The sequence below is a fragment of the Heloderma suspectum genome, chromosome 4 (genome assembly GCF_057233095.1).
Source record: "Heloderma suspectum isolate Gila_16-S chromosome 4, 16-S_ref, whole genome shotgun sequence".
Taxonomy (NCBI): domain Eukaryota; kingdom Metazoa; phylum Chordata; class Lepidosauria; order Squamata; family Helodermatidae; genus Heloderma; species Heloderma suspectum.
This window is the reverse complement of record NC_139461.1, coordinates 296,953,447-296,974,050: the sequence shown is the minus strand read 5'-3', so window position 1 is coordinate 296,974,050 and position 20,604 is coordinate 296,953,447. Positions and strand designations below refer to the sequence as shown.

Sequence of the window (20,604 nt, the reverse complement as noted above, 5' to 3'; positions counted from 1 at the left end):
CTGAGAACAGGGAAAACCCAGCATTTTCTGTGCTTGTGACTTGAAATCATCATTTCCCCCCTGTGTATTTCCCCTTTAGCACTTTGTCCCACTTTGTGTGGGCGTGTGCTAGGGGGTGTTGCTGAGCAGTGTTGAATAACATTGTCATGACAGCAAATTGGTGGGAAGGGGGGCAGGCCACTGACCGCTTCCAGTTACCATTTCTGCCTCTCTCCCATTCCACTACAGGCTTCAAGATCGCCTTGTACACAGCAATGCTCACTTCTGAGTAAACTCATTGGCTGTAAGGCTTTGCTTTCCTGGGAGTAAGTGCCATTGAAACCTGTGTGGCTTGCTTCTGAGTAGGCATACACATGACTGCACTGCAAGTCTATTTACAGTAGCAGCCTTAACATCTCTCATTCCCTTCAATCCATTTACTTTGAAACACTCCCCCCACACACACACTGACTTCACTGACTGCTTCTTCTCCCTTTTGCTCACCAGATTGATGGACTTTTTTCTTCCCAGGGTGGATGGGGGAGTCTCCCTTCTCAGCCACACAGGAGAAAGACTTGACAGTTAGAATTTCAATGGGTATTAAAAGTACCTTTTCTCCTCCCCTGTATAAATTTATCATGCAGAGCTTGGAATGGTCATTTTTAATAGTTTCCTTTTGGGGTGTGGAGTTGTTTTAGATAAGGCAGTAACGCTGAGGTGGTTTTCCATAGTACTCCCTCCTACCTAGCCAGCCACTATTTCTTCTCCTAGTGCACCTTGCAGGGTCATTGGGAAGCCAGAATAAGGGGAAGAGCAACAACGGCACGGGGGGGAGGGAGCAAGCCAGGTCTAATGAAGAAGGTATCCCCCATGAAGTGGTCACTGGGGGGGGGAGGGGCTGCTAGGGATGGCTTAGTGCATTGACTGTATACAAGTCTGTTTGTGGATTTCCTACCTCTGTAGTTGGGAACCCGGAAATTGGTATACCCTTCTAATTCAGTAGTGCAAGCAATATACTGCATTTAATTCCATCACACACTGACATATTTAGCAGAGAAGGACTAGCAGCACCAGCAACCTCGGGGTAAGCCACCGAGAAGACTCTCTCTCCCTCAGAGGAAGGAGAGGACCAGCTCCCATAGCCTGCTATCCAGATCACTAGAAGGGCTTGCGACTTCCCTCCTGCTGTGGAGGAGCAGAGGGATGGGGTGCAGCCATCAGTTATGTTATAGGAACCAATGATCAGGGAAGGGAGGGGATATGGAGCCTGCAGCCCCCTTCTGTCCTGATAGTTCCATGCAGCTTTGGCCCAGCCATGAAAAGATATAATGTGGAGGGACGTGCTAGGAGAGATGCCTGTATACAGGGCCAGTGTAAATCCTGGAAAGGATCTGGAATCAAAAGGACCGGTTTGTAGTGGGATAAAATGCCAGGAGTGAAGACAGCCTGTGTGATGTTACACATCGCTATATGTATAATCTGCTGAGTATAGTAATGTGTTCCTGTTATGAGTTATGGTTATGCGTATGCATTCCTGTTATAATCTCGGAATTTTATAGTATGTCTATAGTGAGAGAGAGATGATTGGCAGAAAGAATGGTGGATTTGCATATGTGAGCTGATTAGCTGAGAGAGTTTATTTATTTATTTAATTAATTAATTAATTTCTATACCGCCCAGTAGCCGAAGCTCTTGGGGGTGAAGTGTGTGTGCTATATAAAACTGTGTGTTGAGAGAGTCAGATAAAGATAATGAGGGATAAGATCAGAGATAGTGATGAGATAGGTTTGAGGGATGGTTTAGATCAGAGTTAGGATTTGTGAGAGGCCGGATTTTATGATTAAGAACAGAGAGAGAGAATGAGAGAGAGAGAGAGAGAGAGAGAGAAGTCTGTGGGGATTTGTGAGGTGATTGTTTGAGAGTGTGATGTAGAGAACAGTTTATGAGAGAACATATATTGATAAAGCCATTAAGAGTTACTTGTTTATTATTCAACAACTTATTACTGTAGTTAATAAAGTGTATTTGTTTAACCAAATCCTACACCTTCTGCTCTTGGCTATGTAAGGAGAAGGTATAAAAGGAGTACAAGGTTATAGAGAAAAGTCTATGTGTGTCCTCCCAGCTCGAGAATAAAGTAAAAGGTTGGGCCTGAACCTTAAGGTTCCTGGTGGCAGCAAAACCCAGTGTGAGAGAGAAGGTGGTTCCTGCTAGGGCAAGAAAGGCCTTAGAGAAGGGGAATTCTCGCTAGGAGAAGACAGTGTCTGTCTGCATCATCATGCACCTCCCCATGCCCCCACCTAAGCAGAAGGCCTATGGACAATCCCTGGAGCACTCTGGCCTTGCTTCTCCTCCTTGCTGTTGCTGCTAGTTCACCTGCCTTCTTTGAACTTAACAAGAGTAAGGAAGAGCAGCAGTAGCAGCATCCACTTCCCTTGCCCTCTGCTTTGGCAGATTGGGCCCAAAGGGACAGGGCAAGCACATGGGCAGAAATGACAGTGCTGAGGAGGGAAAGGGCCCATGGAAGCCATTTTGCTCAAAGGCTCCTCAGAACTTGGAGGCAGCATTACTGGTGAAAACATGAAGGCCTGACCCCGTTTATGGCAACTTGAACAACTGTCCTTTCCTTTAACTTCCACAAGCAAGGAGAGGCGTTGGATATTAAAAAAAAGAAAAAAAGAACAGGGCTACCTACCATAAAGGGCTGAACTCTGCCTTCAAAAGGATATACATGCCTCCATCTGGGGATCATCTGTGTGCAGAATTTGGACAGTAAAATGCTTCACCACAGATGTTTCTTCTACCATATGGTCCTCACATCTACTAAAGAAAATCCAACATCTTGAAAAGATTGTCATGGCCAAACAAGTGTGATTTGTTGCTTTGATTTGAATTGCTTGCAATAGAATGCAAGCTAGAAAACCAACGATTTATAATCGGCATTATTATTTCTTTAAGGATAAAAACTTCTGAAGCAAATAGGAAGAAAACAGATTAGACATGCAGCTGTATTTTTCCAAAGCAAATATTTCCAAAGCAAATTCAACCCAATATTTTTAATAAAGACTTCTGAATCATGCTTTTTCACATGATTTGATTATTTGTAATTATCATCATCTGTCCAACATTCCTTCCATCAGCACTCAGACCCAATGACACTCTCTAGAAAGATGCAGGTTTAATGGGGCTGTCTTTACAAAAAAATAAAAATTGTGAGTAATTGACAAGAAGAGCAAATATGTTTTGATATTAGAGAATTTGTCAAGTGCATCTCTACCTAAAACAACTTTATAGAAAGATGGGGTGTTGGTGTTGTTCTTTGTTTTTAACTTAACAAATCTTAACATACCTTAAAGCACCAACATTTTTGCCTAGTTACAATTGATCCTATAAGCTGAAGTGTTCCTTCTCTACCTGCCCCCACCACAAGATTGTATGTGACTGTATTCCTCAGGAGTATCTATATCTCTGGCTATATACTGAGGTTTAAAAAAGAAAAGCACAGTAAACAGTTCCAAAAGATACTACATTTTTGCAATTTTAATTTTATAAAAAGCAAGCCTTTGAAACTTGCTGCAAATTTTGTTTTATATATATATATACACACACACACACACACAAAGACAGTAACAAGCAACTTCAAGGAAGCTATTAGAGAAAATAAGGCGTCCTTTAGAAAATAGAATTCTTGTTCAAATGAGAGCAAAAAGGAACACAAACTTGCTAAAATGAAATGCAAGCAGACAATAAGGAAAGCAAAAAGGGATTTTGAGGTGCACGTCACTAAGAATATTCAGGCTTACAATGAAAATTTATTTAAATACATCAGAAGCAGCAAACTGGCTAGGGAGGAGTTGGACCAATGGATGATAAGGGGGTTAAGGAGTACTAAAGGACAATAAGGAGATTGCAGAGAAGCTGATTAATTCTTTCTGCATCTACTCTTCACTGCAGATAATGTAGGTCAGATACCCGTGTCTGAACTGATATTTTCAGGAAGGAAGTTTGAGGAACTAAAGCAAATAGTGGTGACAAAAGATGAAGTTTGGGACCTCACTGACAAACTGAGAACAAGTAAATCACCAGGTACAGATGGTATCCATATAAGAATTCTTAAAGAACCCAGATATGAAATTGCTGATTTAACAAAAATATGTATCATGTCTCTAAGATCAGTCTCTGAACCAAAGGACTGGAAAGTAGCCAATGTAACACCAATTTAAAAAAAAGAAATCCAGAGGTATATTGGTGGAAAGCACTAGTAAGCATAAAATGATCAAGCATATAGAAGGACAAGTCTTGCAGAATAATCAAAATCACTTATGCAAATGTTCTGTCTCAAAGTAACCTTTTAAGGTTCTTTGAGAGTGTCAACAAGCATATAGATATGGGTGATCTGGTATACATTTGTTTACCTGGACTTTCAGAGGGCTTTTGACAAAGTCTCTCATCAAAGACACCTGAGCAAAGTTGACAGTCATGGAATAAGAGGAGAGGTCCACTTATGGATCAATAGCTGGTTAAAGAATGGGAAGCAGAGAGTAGAAATAAATTGACAGTTTTCACAATGGAGAGAGTGCTGTTACTGTTCTGTCTTGCTTGTGGACTTCCCTGTGGCATCTGGTTCTGGCTAGCTGCTGTGGGAACAGAATCCTGGGGTGAATCTACATGGGGGATTTACTCCAGTGCTGTTGCACCTCACACACAGGTGTGAGACATGACGTTACCCCCAATCTGCATCAATCCCAGTTTTTCATGCCGTAAAACCCGCATTTTTGCAAAGTAATTGTGTGATGATTTTCCCGTTATTCCGTCTTCAGTGCAGTTTGGGAGTCTGTGTGATCTCAATTTGCAATACTGGCTTCAGTGGCAGCTGGGAAAGCAGCACTATGAGGAGGAAGGGAAAGTTGCATCAGCAAAGGGTGGACCTGAGGAGAGGAGTTGGCTTCACCCTCCACTGATCGTGTCCCCCCCCCCCCAAATGAGCCTAACTCTTGAGAAAGGCAGCACATTGCAGTTGGGATGACTTTTCTTTTTTTTAAGTGTCCACTTCTACACAGGTATGCATATTCACATAAGATTAATGGCCTCAAGGAATAACTAGCTCTAAACAGCCCAGATAAACACATTTACTCAGAAGTAAATCACATTATCTTCAATTGCAGTTACTCAGAATGGGAAGGGAGAGAGGAATAGGGAATTGGGAATTGCGTTGCCTTTTGTTTTAAATCTCTACTTATCTGCTGCAGTGTACCTGCACATAAGTTTAATTACTTTATTTAAAAAAGAAGGAAGCTTGTTGATGTTGTGAGACTCCACCCATATATGCCCGAACTAATGCAGTTTCTCATGCAGTCCACCAGACTTTCTCTTCACAGTGCAAGGCCACAGTTTTCCTTTAAAAATAAAAATGAAAGGGAGGGTGACCAGGCACAGTGCCATTTGCAGCCATTCCAGGGACTGGTGGTGGCGGCGGTGGGGGGGGATCATGGCCATAGCACTGGGAAAGAGCTAACTTTTCCCACCTAAATCCCCCCTCCCCTGAGCACATGCCTCCCTTCTAACAGCAGCTTCATTACTAAAGGTCTTCTTCTGGGCACAATTCAAAGTGCTGGTTATGGCCTATAAAAACCTATACAGTTTAGGATCAGGGCACACCCAGCACATAGTTAAACTATGGAATTCAGTACCACAAGACATAGTGATGGCCACCAATTTGGATGGCTTTAAAAGGGGTTAGACAAATTCCTGGAGGAGAAGGCTATCAGTGGCTACTAGTCCTGATGGCTATATACTACCTCCTGTATCAGAGGCAGTATGCCTATGTGCACCAGTTGCTGAGGAACATGGGCAGAAGGGTGCTGTTGCACTCATGTCCTGCATGTGTGAACAGAATGCTGGACTGGGTGGACCCTTGGTGTGATCCAGTGTGACTCTTATATTCTTATGACACCTGAAAGACTGGCCTGCCTGATTTTTAAAATCTTTGGGAGAGGCCCTTCTTTTGGTACCACCACCTCCAGAGGCACATTTGTTGGTGACGCAAGAAAGGGCCTTCTCAGTGGCTGCTCCCAGACTGTGGAATTCCCTGCTGTCAGGGTGGACACTGAGCCCATAGAATCCCAGAGTAGTTCTGATTCGGAGGAAGAGCAGTCGCTCCTGGGAGAGGAGCGCGCCCCTTTTTCCCAGGGCCCACAGCTGACAGATTCCTCCCACCAACATTCCTAGATTAAAAAGCAGTCCAGGGAGTGACCCAGCACAGATAGCAGACTTGGTGGATGCGTGGCGCAGACGCAGAGAGCGGCGCCAAATGGAGGGCGCGGAAAGGAGGCGTAGTGCCCGGTTGGTGCTCAAAGAACGGTTGCGCCCAGGAGATCCAAGGGAAAAGGGGAGGGATTCTCCCTAATCCTTATATTCAGGGGTCTGCCAGTAATTGCCTTTCAAACGGAGACCAACTGTTCCAACTTAGAGCATAGGGATGCTGCTGCTCAGATCTAGTTGCTACCTGTAGAGTTGTTAAGTTATAAAAAAAGAATAAAGCTTTGAAAAAGATCCCTTTGTCTGTGTCTGGACTTAGCTACTAGATTAGACTGAGAGAGCCCTCTAAGAAGCCCTTGACACCTGCCAAGGGAGGCTAGGTTGGCTCCCTCTCTGCTGTCCTTGCGCTGGCAGGCAAAGACATTTTTATTCAGGCAGATCAGTTAGATTGGGTGCTGTTTTTATTCTGTTACTGTTGAGTTTAATTGTGTCTTTAATGTATTTTATTATTGTTTTATTACTGTTTTAATGAAGTTTTTATCTATGTATTATAGTAGGCCCCCTTGAGTGCCATTTTATTGGTAGAAAGGTGGGATACAAATCAAACAAATAAATATTTGATCTACTCTGCAAAACATACCGGTACCCTGAATTATTGTAAGGAAATTAAGCCTCAATATTTTTTTTTTTAAAAGCAAGATGCTGATATAAGGTGGTCCCCAAGCAGGTGTTTGTAAAATGGCCTATTTTAAACTAAGATGGAGATCAGAGGATTTGGATTTGGTTTTCCCATTAAGAAAAATAGTTTCTATTTTTTTAATTGTTGTTTTACTGCACTTAGCAATGCTTTTGCTGTTGCTTTAAAAAGATGTGTAGGATTCCTTGAGACTAGAACAGATGACACAAGCCTTCCACTCTGGAGCAGATATTCTGTTTCTGTAAACATAGTAAGCTCCCTTAGATATTAAATCATGGGAGCCACTAAGTTTTATAACTAACTGTTATAAAACTCGCTAGAAAGGTTACAAAATGAGTTGGCTGACACCAAAGAGTTAACTCTGGCAGAGAATTAAGAACTCTGGAGCAGTTATTCTGTTTCTGTAAACATAGGAAGCTCCCTTAGATATTAAATCATGGGAGCCACTAAGTTTTATAACTAACTGTTATAAAACTAGCTAGCAAGGTTACAAAATGAGTTGGCTGACACCAAAGAGTTAACTCTGGCAGAGAATTAAGAACTCTGGAGCAGATATTCTGTTTCTGTAAACATAGGAAGCTCCCTTAGATATTAAATCATGGGAGCCACTAAGTTTTATAACTAACTGTTATAAAACTAGCTAGCAAGGTTACAAAATGAGTTGGCTGACACCAAAGAGTTATCTCTGGCAGAGAATTAAGAACTACTACTATGAATAATAGGGAGAGACAAGTCATTGTACAACTAGGAATTATGTCACTACTGACTACTCCCATGCTATTTTCAGCACTGTTCTGCCCTCTAGTGGGAAATACTCAATGAAGCCAACTTTCAAATACGACCACAGACAGTTTTAGTTGAAAGGTGCTTGAGAAAAGGTTGTTTCTTACAGCGGGTATAATCATCCCACTTTTGCCTTTGCGGAATAGCGTTTTGCAGGACTTGGTAGCATTTCAAATATCTGCAAAAGCTGTTTGCCCAGATTCAACGCTGCAACAAAAAGAAATGTGTGTACCACTCAGAGCTGTCTCTCTCAAACCATTTTCAGCTCTCTTTAAAACTTTTATCCATCATCAGCCTGAGAAGATTCCTACTGGAATGCAGTTCCAGTCTACATTGAGAATGGTTTCAATGGTGCGATGTGCTACAACAGATCTGCAGCAAATATTATCTGTTTGTTTTGAAGATTTCTTTGCTGCCCTTCATTGAAACCCCAAGAATGTACAATAAGATAATGAAGACAGTAAATATATTGTTACACTCCTGCACCCCCTTCTGAGAGGTGAGAAGTTTCAGGAGCTTCAGCACTTATTCATCAGTATAAGTTGGATTTGATAGTCTTATAGGTCCCTTCCAACCCTACTATTCTATGAGTATCCTGAGAAGGAGGACACTGGAGACTTGTGGTGTTTCTTTCATAAAAGGTTTATTTACCCTGTGCTCAAGATGAGGGGCCACAATATTACCAGTCCAACAGATCCCTTCTCCCCCTCAGCTATCTAGGAGTTTATTGCAGAGGGCCAAAACCAGCTCTGTCCTCCATCTTAGATCCACTCTCCACCACCCTGACTTTCTGCTACACCGGCTCCCCTCCCCTTGGCCTAGCAGAACAAAGGTTACCAGTTCAAGAGTTACAGAGTCGGGGAGACTCGTCAGTCTCTTTGTAATCAGAGGCAATGACTTGTAAGGGAACCCTGGAAGGGAATTTAGACTGACCCCAAGCACATAACACTATAAAGTGCTACAATAATAAAACAGCAGAAGCAGCCATGGAAATAAAGCCATAAAATTCAGCACCACAGGAAAAAAAAACATAATCAAGGCAACTTGCACTACATGATGAAATACCTAGGCAAATAACAAGGTCTTCTCCTGGGCTTGTAGTGACATCAAGGCAGCACCAAGTGAGCCAATCTGAAGAGGGCCACAGGAAGGTGCCTTATGCTGAGTCAGACCATGGGTCCATCTAGCCCAGTACTGTAGACGGGGACTGGCAATGGTTCTCCAGTGTTTCAGGAAGGAATATCTCCTGCCCTACCTAGAAATGCTGCGGATTGAACCCAGAACCTTCTGCATGCAAAGCATGTGCTCTTCCACTGAGCTGCAGCCCCTCCCCCTTCAACACTGGTGATGGGACAGCGTCTTCAACACACCCAAGGGCAGCAAGATAACCTGGAAGCTATAGGGCAGGCTTCCAACCCCTGTTATAGTTCCCGGCCCCTCACCCATCTATCCCACCAAGGCCCTGCTGCCTGAGGTGGTTGCCTAACATTAGAGCCCATGCAGTGCTCAAAGGTTGCTTAGGATGTTTCAGCTCTGCAGTTCTATTTTAAAGATGATTACTTAGAAGTACGTCCCTCTTCCCCTTCATGGATCACTGCCTTGTTGTGGCGAAGGGGCTTGCGTAACTCAGTGAAGCCATAAGCTATGCCGTGCAGGGCCACCCAAGACGGACAGGTCATGGCAGAGAGTTCTGACAAAATGTGGTCCACTGGAGAAGGAAATGGCAACCCACTCCAGTATTCTTGCCAAGAAAACCCCATGGAACGTATCATAAGGCTAAAAGATATGACGCCAGAAGATGAGCCCCTCAGGTCGGAAGGTGTCCAATATGCTACTGGGGAAGAGCAGAGGGTATTTCCAAGTAGCGCCAGAAAGAGTGAAGCGGCTGGGCCAAAGCCGAAAGGACACTCAGCTGTGGATGTGTCTGGTGGTGAAAAGAAAATCCGATGCTGTAAAGAACAATATTGTTTAGGAACCTGGAATGTCAGATCAATGAATCAAGGTAAGCTGGAGGTGGTCAAACATGAGATGGCAAGATTGAACATCGACATCTTGGGAATCAGCGAACTAAAATGGACAGGCATGGGCGAATTTAATTCAGGTGACCATCATATCTACTATTGTGGGCAAGAATCCCTTAGAAGAAATGGAGTAGCACTCATAGTCAACAAAAGGGTGGGAAAAGCAGTACTGGGGTACAATCTTAAAAATGATAGAATGATCTCAGTACGAATCCAAGGCAAACCATTCAACATCACAGTAATTCAAGTCTATGCCCCAACCACTGAGGCCGAAGAAGCTGAGGTTGATCGGTTCTATGAAGACCTACAACACCTTCTAGAACTAACACCAAAAAAAGATGTCCTCTTCATCATAGGGGATTGGAATGCTAAAGTAGGAAGTCAAGAAATCACCGGGATAACAGGCAGGCATGGCCTTGGTGTACAAAATGAAGCAGGACAAAAGCTAATAGAGTTTTGCCAAAAGAACACGCTGATCATAGCAAACACTCTTTTCCAACAGCACAAGAGGCGACTCTACACATGGACGTCACCAGATGGTCAATATCGAAATCAGATTATGTCCTTTGCAGCCAAAGATGGAGAAGCTCCATACAGTCAGTAAAAACAAGACCTGGAGCTGACTGTGGCTCAGATCATGAGCTGCTTCTTGCAAAATTTCAGCTTAAATTGAAGAACGTCGGGAAAACCACTAAACCGTTCAGGTATGACCTAAATCATATCCCTTATGAATATACAGTGGAGGTGAGGAATAGATTTCAGGGATTAGACCTGATAGACAGAGTGCCTGAAGAACTATGGACAGAGGTCCGTAACATTGTTCAGGAGGCAGCAACGAAATCCATCCCAAAGAAAAAGAAATGCAAGAAAGCCAAGTGGCTGTCTGATGAGGCTTTACAAGTAGCTCACGAAAGAAGGGAAGCGAAAAGCAAGGGAGAAAGGGGAAGATATACCCAACTGAATGCAGAGTTCCAGAGAATAGCAAGGAGAGACAAAACGGCCTTCTTAAATGAACAATGCAAAGAAATTGAGGAAAACAACAGAATGGGAAAGACTAGAGATCTCTTCAAGAAAATTGGAGATCTCAAGGGAACGTTTTGTGCAAAGACGGGCATGATAAAGGACAAAGAAGGCAGGGACCTAACAGAAGCAGATGAGATTAAGAAGAGGTGGCAAGAATACACAGAAGAACTATACAGGAAAGATCTGAATGTCCCTGATAGCCATGATAGTGCGCTCACTGAACTTGAGCCGGACATCCTCGAGAGTGAAGTCAAGTGGGCCTTAGGAAGCATTAGTAACAACAAAGCTAGCGGAGATGACAGTATTCCAGCCGAGCTATTTAAAATCCTAAAAGATGATGCTGTTAAAGTGCTGCAGTCAATATGCCAACAAATCTGGAACACTCAACAGTGGCCACAAGACTGGAAAAGGTCAGTTTATATTCCAATTCCAAAGAAGGGCAACACCAAAGAGTGTTCAAACTACCGCACCATTGCGCTCATTTCACATGCCAGCAAGGTGATGCTCAAAATCCTACAAGCTAGGCTTCAGCAGTATGCGAACCGAGAACTACCGGAAGTACAAGCTGGATTTAGAAGAGGCAGAGGAACTAGAGACCAAATCGCCAACATTCGCTGCATCATGGAGAAAGCAAGAGAATTCCAGAAAAACGTCTTTTTCTGCTTCATTGACTACGCTAAAGCCTTTGATTGTGTGGATCACAACAAACTGTGGCAAATTCTTAAAGTGATGGGAGTACCAGACCACCTTACCTGTCTCCTGAGAAACCTGTACGAGGGTCAAGAAGCAACAGTAAGAATCAGACATGGAACAACCGATTGGTTCAAAATTGGGAAAGGAGTACGACAAGGCTGCATATTGTCGCCTTGCTTATTTAACTTATATGCAGAGTACATCATGAGAAATGCTGGGTTGGATGAATCAGAGGTCGGAATTAAGATTGCTGGGAGAATTATCAACAACCTCCGATATGCAGACGATACCACCCTAATGGCAGAAAGCAAAGAGGATCTAAAGAGCTTCTTGTTGAGGGTGAAAGAGGAGAGTGCAAAAGCTGGTTTGAAACTCAACATTAAAAAAACGAAGATCATGGCATCTGGCCCCATCACTTCCTGGCATATAGAAGGGGAAGAAATGGAAGCAGTGACAGATTTTACTTTCTTGGGCTCCAAGATCACCACAGACGGTGACTGTAGCCATGAAATTAAAAGACGCTTGCTCCTTGGGAGGAAAGCTATGACCAACCTAGACAGCATAGTAAGAAGCAGAGACATCACCTTGCCGACAAAAGTCCGTCTAATCAAAGCTATGGTTTTCCCAGTAGTAATGTATGGCTGTGAGAGCTGGACTATAAGGAAGGCTGAGCGCCGAAGAATTGATGCTTTCGAACTGTGGTGCTGGAGAAGACTCTTACGAGTCCCCTGGACTGCAAGGAGGTCAAATCAGTCCATCCTAAAGGAAATCAACCCTGAGTGCTCATTGGAAGGACAGATAATGAAGCTGAAGCTCCAATATTTTGGCCACCTAATGCGAAGAGAAAACTCCCTGGAAAAGACCCTGATGCTGGGAAAGACTGAAGGCAAAAGGAGAAGGGGACGGCAGAGGATGAGATGGCTAGATAGCATCACGGATGCAATGAATATGAACTTGAGCACGCTCCGGGAGAGAGCGCAGGACAGGAAGGCCTGGCGTGCTATGGTCCATGGGGTCACGAAGAGTCGGACACGACTGAACGACTGAACAACAACAACGTCCCTCTTAGTTCAATGGGACTTACTCTCTAGTAAGTGTGCTTAGGATTGCACCTTTGCAGTCTCTTCTCTTGAACCAGACCTCCTGTTGCTCATTTCACCAGGTTTTAAATTGGGTTTTTTATTGTTTGGTTTCTCCTTTTCATTGTTATTTTTGTAATGGCCTGTGATTAGAACAAATAAATAATCATGAATGATACCAGGGTTGCCAACTTCTTTTTATTGGTCCTGCCCTGTGCCTTTAACAGTAACCAGCACACAGGAATTTAAAAGAAGTTTTTCCTGGTCTGAAGCTAAAGTGATTGGAAAAACCACCAGCCACTTCTTTGCCATAATGATGTTAAGGCACAGGAGCTGGGCCAGTTTAAAAGACTGGCAACCCTAAGCCAGGTTGAAAGCCAACCTGTTTGGCCTATATAACCCTTGGCACAGAAGCAGGGCCAGAAAAGGCAGGTGGCAAATGACTGCAAAACGAGAGGGTCTTTAATCCACATGTGGTGGGAATGTCATCTGCAGCAAAACATCTGGTCATGAGTATTTGGCCTGTATCATATATAACTAAATAAGTAATCAAACAGCTTTGTTTCCAGACAGTGAAAGCAAGTATTATTTCAAGAAATAATACCTCTGTTGCTGCTGCAAGCATAAATGAAATTAGTAAAGAATAGGAAAACATTCTTGGGATATTGCTGAGGGCCCACACCGCAGCAGGACCCACTGACAAGAGCCTCCTGGAGTTGTTCCTCCTCTTCACTGTTGCAACCTGCTTGTTCACCTGCCTCTCGCTCTGGCCCAGACAATGGTGGTGGCGAGAAAGAGGAGCAGGAGATGCCACTGCCTGCTTGCTCACTGGCTCTCTGTCTGTCAAGGAAGCAAGTGGTAACAATCACGAGAAAGAAAATGAGCAATAGCTGTTGGGTGCCAATAATGGTGAGAAGGTAGACTCACTGAGGCAGGGGACCCGCTGAGGGTGAGTTGCCCAGGGAGTCAGCACTGGATGACTGGAAAGGTCTAGCAAATAGCATTTGCTGAAAAATTAACATCTCATAGTAGATTGATCTGAGGTTAATTGCTTCATAGAAATGTGCTTCTACTTTTTAACATATATGAATGAAGGTTCATCTGGATTACGTCCTCCAGATGCCCAAGCTTCGTTCTGGACTGGTATACTCACCTGAAAACCAAAGGGAAGGAAATTGCATGTTAGTTTATGAGTGATGGTGAATGTGCACATTAATCTGTTAGTGAAAGTACTATACCTAGTTTATTTTATTTTCTTCTTGTACTTCCTGTGTTGAGTTTTTCTTATTGCTCACAAACATTGTTTTTAATGACCATGTTGCTTGTATATAAAAAGGCAATAAAGACTGATAAAAAAAAAATACTGGATCATAGAACAGAGCCCCATCTGCACTGTGGCAAGATTTCCTAGTAGTATCATGTCCTATTTTCCTCTGCATTGCTCATAGTTCCTGCATTTGCTTTTCCACATCTGTTTCTTCCCATGTCCCCATATCTAAGGTGCACTCTATTTTTCCCTGTGACTATAGATGTGAGGTTACGTCAACTGTCTCTTAGAGAGCGCTAGAACAAGAGGCAAATTTGCTTGTTTTTCACTCTTCCAGATGGGCTTTTAAGAAAGGCTTTCTAGAATAAGGCTCATGATACTCCAGCAAGAATGATATAGTGTAAAGGAGGACAGAGTCTCTGTACTTTTAAGAGTTGGGCAACAAGAGGAATCTCAAACAGATGTTCCCCCCAACCTTGTATGGCAAGAATAGCTGCCAAACATCTGTTATCTCCATAACTATTTAAGTACTGGACCCTTGTCTCCCTGATAGGGTGGCCACTTATAAATCTCCAAAAAAGAGGAAATGCATCACCAAGAGGACACTGGTTTGCATAAAATTTGCATATGTTAATTTATATGCATATATGCACATTTAGAAATAATCATTACAATTTAAGTAGACATCTCACAATAGTGAGGGAGACTGTGACCAGGTGACCTGTGTGCCTTGCTCAGTCTGCTGTCCAGGTGCTGTTGATGGGCAATTTCAAGACCCCTGGGTGCTCCCTTCTTACTGTTCTTTACCTTTACACCAGACTTGGACTGGATAGGCCTTCAAAATAGAGGACAGTCCTCTGGCAGCCCTTCAAATAGAGGATTGCCCTGTGTAACACAGGACACATAGCCCCCCTACTTCAATCTGGTTGCGCAGCTTTAAGAACTGATCCTGGCTCTGGTCAGTGAAGAGCTGCTTTTGCACCTGAGCCCAATTGTTATGTGAGAAGGTAGATGGCCTAAGCAAAGAGATAACTAACGGCTTTTGACTGAACAGAAGGGAAGGCCTGAGCCAGTGCTGCTACAAGAACCCCACTTTCTCCTGGACTTCTACAGGTTGGATTGGTCTATTAATTGATATGCTGTGTAATTTTTTTAAAGGATCACTTGACTGAAAATCACACCAGTGTCGCTAAAGGTTGGGGTGAATGCTATGCAAGTAAATTAGCTCTCTAGGTGTATTGTTTTATCCAACTTACAGGATCACCAATTCCGATGAGTGTATAGTAAAAAGTCCTTGGCTCAGAGATTTTGGTGGAATAGCTTGTATTATTTCATGGTTTTAAATGGGCTGGGCTTAAACATACTCTCTCCTATTAAACCAGTTCCTGTCAACAAAAGGATTTGCAAGCCTTTGGGTTATTAGCCAGATTTATTTTCAACTGACGTGTTATTCGCCTTCTACTATCCATTTACATTTTTAAATGGGAGATTAATGGCAGACACATAATACTTCAAATGCATGCATAATATACACAATACATTGGCCACTGGAACATAATAACATGAGCCATGCTGAATCATAGCAAATGTGTGTCTAGTCCAGCATTCTGTTCTCACAATGGCCAAACAGGTGCCCATTGGTAACCCACTCATGTCCCCCAGCAACAGGTATACATAGGCATACTGCCTCTGTTACTGGAGGTGGCATATAGCCATCAGGACTAGTAGCCATTGATAGCCTTCTCCTCCATGAATTTGCCTAACCCCCATTTAAAGCCATCCAAATTGCTGGCCATCACTACACGTTGTAGTAGTGAATTCCATAGTTTAACTATGCACTGTGTGATTTATTTATTTTATTTTATTTGTACCCTGCCTTTCTACCAAAAAGTGGCACTCAAGGCAGCTTACAGAACCAATTAAAATTGATTAAAACAATAAAACAATACATTAAAATACAATAAAAACATAACAATTACAGAAAATATATATTAAAAACAGCACCCAGCCCAACAGACCCACTTACAGGCCAAAGGCCTTATTGAATAATGCAGCCTTTGCCTGCCAGTGAAAGGACAACAGAGAAGGAGGAGCATAGCCTCCCTTGGGAGGGAGTTCCACAGCCTGGGAGCAACCACCGAAAAGGCCCTCTCTTGGGTCAGCACCAAACGCTCCCCTGAAGGCGATGACAGTCTCAAAAGACGGGCCTCTCCAGAAGATCTTAAGAACCAGGCAGGCTTTTATCTGTCCTGAATCTCCCACTATTCAGCTCCATGGGATGACCCCGAGTTCTAGTATTATGGGAGAGGGAGAAAAACATCTCCCTATCCACTTTCTCCATACTATGCATAATTTTAAGCACTTCTACCATGTCCCCTCTTACTCAACTTTTTTCTAAGCCAAAGAGCCCCAACTGTTGTAATATTTCCTCATAGGGGTGTTGCTCCACCAGTCCCTTGATCATTTTAGTTGCCATTTTCTGTACCTTTTCCAGTTCTATAGTATTCTTTTTGAAGTGTGGCAACCAGAACTGTATGCACTATTCTTAGTGTGGTTGCACCATAAGTCTAAATATGTGCTGAACATCCCATTGAAAGCAACAGGACTTAAGCTGTAGCTTATTTATTCTATGGATTTCATGACTAGCCTGTGTGAGACTGCATACTTCTAACATCTACTGGAGCTGGTTTAATGTTATATTTATCTGCTGCACTTAGGACCAATGGCCACAACCCTGTGTATGGAACTCCCAAGTGATGACCTTGGGATATTATTATATTTATTAAACACCTCAAATGAGTTCTCTAGGTACTGTACTACAGATAAAACATAGTATATAACTAGCCACAGTAAGACATTAAAAGCTAGCAAAGCATAAAAATCCAGATAAATCACAACAAAATATGTCAATTACAAAACTCAAGCCACCACCAGGTACAGGGGCTAAAATCCCACCATGAGGACTAAAATACAGACTTTTAAAAGCCAGGGAGAACAAGAAAGTCTTAGTGTGTAATCCTATGCATGTTTAGACAGAAAAAAGTCCGACAACTCCCAGCATATCTCAGCCAGCTTGGCTGGCTGGGGAATGCCAGGAGTATTAGGACTTTTTTCTGTCTAAACATGCATAGGATTGCACTTAGCCTGTCACCGAAAGGAGAAAAATGGAGATGCCAGGTGGGTTTCTCTAGGGAGAGCATTCTAAAGCCAAGGGGCCACCACCCAAAACGCCCTCTCTCATGGCCATCCTCCAAACTTCAGATTGAGGGATCATACAGGGAAGGGCTTCTGTAGATTACCTTAAAGCACAGGTAGGTACATACAGAAGAAGGAAATAACATTGGTGCACTTACTGGTAATGTTTTGGTCTCCATTAAGTTTTCAGTGGCTTACTGGAAACACTATGCTGGGTCCAAAAAGCTGCTTAGGCTCATGCAAAAGCCTTGCACTTACCGTTTGACCTTGAAAAACTGCTTTTGTAACTCCCTTCAGTTTCAAAAGCAATGTGCTGGGTGCTGGGAGCAGGTGCTGCTGCTTGAGAAAAGCAATTCTAAAGCCACTTCGAGCACACAAAATGAGTTATGTGGTTCTTCGGATCCAGGCAATGTTTTCATTTACTTGCATTTTAGACACTGTGGTGGGGCAAAGAAGACACTGAAAAATGCTTCTTTTCACATGACTTCAGCATGGCTAGAGCAACCTTCCGTGATCTGGTGCTCTCCAGCTGTTTTGGACTACACTCCCATCATCCCTGACCATTGGCCATGCTGGCTGGGGCTGATAGGGGTTGTAGTCCAACACATCTGGAGGGCATCCAGTTGCCTACTGCTGAGGTTGAGTGTTGGACCTAGATGGAGGAGACTGGGCCAAGTTCAGATGGCAGCTCAACTGTTTGGTGTTGGGCAAGGTACATTTCATGCTGCGTTCTTAATATTATCTAGATGTTGAGTGGTAGTAGCCATTTCCTATAACTTATTATAGCCTGGCATAGCTTGAAGGCTTGAAAGTGATAATAGCTTTTTTAATTAATAGCTTTAACAAACATTTAAAATGGCTAAAATCCTACAACCTGACCTTTAACCAGTTAAAAACCTGTAGAAAGTCAGCGGCAGCATTTTCACTTGATATACATGCTAGAACTGTATAGTCTGCACACTAAGGAGCCACGATTTTGAGCTCTACCTTAGTGCACTGTTTGAGAGACTTGTATGTTCTTCCCCCATCCGCATTGCCCGTAGGTTCTTGTTATGTATTCTAGGCAGGGTGTTGTGGGTTAGTTATAGTTTTGAACCTTGGCAGCTCCTGCAGAGTTGGGAGTAACAGCAGTGGGGAGAGCTTCTGCCAAGTCTGCAGTTCTGCAATATAAGCGGCAACGCCCTCTCCAGGTTGCTGCATTTGTTTGTGAAATTTAAATCCCTGCACAATAGCTGAAGGATTTGGTGAGAAATGTATCTTTAATAATCCTAAAAGTTGATCAAATGTCTTAGTTTGGGGTGAGGCAGGAGCAGTGAGGGATCTTATTGTCAGGGTGGACACTGAGCCCATAGAATCCCAGAGTAGTTCTGATTCGGAGGAAGAGCAGTCGCTCCTGGGAGAGGAGCGTGCCCCATTTTCCCAGGGCCCGCAGCTGACAGAGATTCCTCCCACCAACATTCCTAGATTAGAAAGCAGTCCAGGGAGTGACCGATAGCAGACTGGTTAGATGCGCAGCGCAGACGCAGAGAGCGGCACCAAATAGAGAACGCGGAAAGGAGGCGTAGTGCCTGGTTGGCGCTCAAAGAACAGTTGCACCCAGAGGATCCAAGGGAAAAGGGGAGGGATTCTCCCTAGTCCTTATATTCAGGGGCTGCCAGTAATTGCCTTTCAAACGGGGACCAACTGTTCCAACTTAGGGCATAGGGATGCTGCTGCTCAGATCTAGTTGCTACCTATAGAGTTGTAAGTTATAAAAGAAAAATAAAGCTTTGAAAAGAATCCCTTTGTCTGCGTCTGGACTTAGCTACTAAATTAGACTGAGAGAGCCCTCCAAGGAGCCCTTGACACTTATTATGGCAAATGTCTGTGGCCCACAAACTGTTTGTTTGTTTGTTTATTTATTAAATTTCTTAATCACCCATCTGGCCAGTCACCCAGCCACTCTGGGCGGTATACAACAGTACAATTTAAAACAGTAAAATTACCCATTAAAACATTGTTTAAAAATACCCAAACCCACCCCAAATGCCTGCCTGAATAACCAATTGTTCAGTGCGTGGCAGAAGCTCATTAAAGAGGGGGCATGGCGGAGTTCCCTAGGGAGGAAGTTCCACAGAGTAGGGGCCACCACAGAGAAGGCCCTCTCCCTCATCCTCACCAGCCTAGCTGTCCTGGCTGATGGGACAGAGAGAAGGCCATCCAAGGCTGATCTTGTTAAGCAGCCTGTCTGGTGTTGCTGGAGGCGCTCCTTGAGATAGGTTGGGCCGGAACCATATAGCGTTTTAAAGGTCAAAACCAACACCTTGGAAAACAACTGGTAATCAGTGCAACTCCTTCAGCACCAGAGTAATGCGATCACACCGGCGGCTGCCTTTAATCAGGCGAGCCACCGCGTTTTGTACCAGCTGCAGTTTCCGAACTGTCTTCAAGGGTAACCCCACGTAGAGCGCATTACAGTAGTCTAAACGAGAGGAGACCAGGGCATGTACTACCGATGGGAGCAGATGGTCGGGAAGGAAGGGGTGCAGCTGCCGTATCAGATGGAGTTGGTACAGCGCTATCCGGCTCACAGCTGACACCTGAGCCTCCATGGACAGCTGGGAGTCCAAAATGACTCCCAGGCTGTGGACCTGGTATTTCAAGGGTAGCCGTACCCCATTCAACACCAGGTCAACATCCCCCAACCTCCTCTTGTCTCCCACCAGAAGTACCTCGGTCTTGTCAGGGTTCAGCTTATTCCTCCCCATCCAGCCACTCACCCTCTCCAGACATTTAGACAGGGATTCCATAGCCAACCCTGGTGAAGATTTGAATGAGAGGTAGAGCTGCGTGTCATCTGCATATTGATGATACCGCACCCCAAACCTCCTGATGATGGCCCCCAGCGGCTTCGCATAGATGTTAAGAGCACAGCTCACTTTTGTTCAGCATTAGCTATCTTATTTGCATCCAGCTAGATGAAGAAGAAAGTTTTCAGACCTTCCCAAGAACCACAACAGGCTGGGGGTCTTCTGACACTATAAGCCTTTATGAAGCAGATTCTGAGCACAGTACGCTAGCATGGGTGAATCGCACACACTCAGGAGGTCCAGCCCTTGGTTCTGATAAGCAGTAAGTTATATACTTCGCAATTTCTTGGTGCGCCACAGCTGTCAGCCAATCAGATACTGACATGCTAGTGGGTACTACTGCAGTTGAAGCCACTACATACAGGGAACAAAACCTTCCAGAAAATTTTCTTATCTATTTACAACATTCCAGCTTTTACAACATCCCAGCACATCCTCTTTATCTGCTTACAATGTATTGCTACTTTCCCCCCAATGGCAACATTCGAAAACACTCAGAGGGAGGTCTATCTTTTCGGCTGCAGTCTGAACAGAACTACAGTTATTTTCTCTCATAGAATGAAAGCTGTTCTGCCTAAGTATCCCAGGAAGCAGGTTGACTAATATCAAACTCTTCTATATGTCCAAGAGCAGCCATTTTGATTTTAATTCTAAAACAAAAAACAAAAAAAAACAGGAGTTGCTCAAGTTCTTAAGTGGGCCTAGCTGCCTGCTTACCAGTTAGCTGTATTCATTGGATTCACAGTCCCTGCTGCCTGCA

General features: G+C 43.7%; 1 protein-coding gene across 3 annotated transcripts in view; it reads left to right on the top strand.

Annotated features, from left to right (window-relative positions):
- Window positions 1-3,964: 3,964 nt before the first annotated feature.
- Window positions 3,965-20,604, top strand: part of LOC146348908 (aurora kinase C-like) — a 41,191-nt gene continuing 24,551 nt past the window's right edge. The window contains exon 1 of one of the 3 annotated variants that reach the window (XM_084848404.1): window positions 3,965-4,065. The gene's annotated coding sequence lies outside the window, so the exon portion shown is untranslated. Of the gene's footprint in view, window positions 4,066-14,852; window positions 14,914-20,604 lie in introns of those variants that run through there. The other 2 variants (XM_084848401.1, XM_084848402.1) reach the window with 2 other exon arrangements.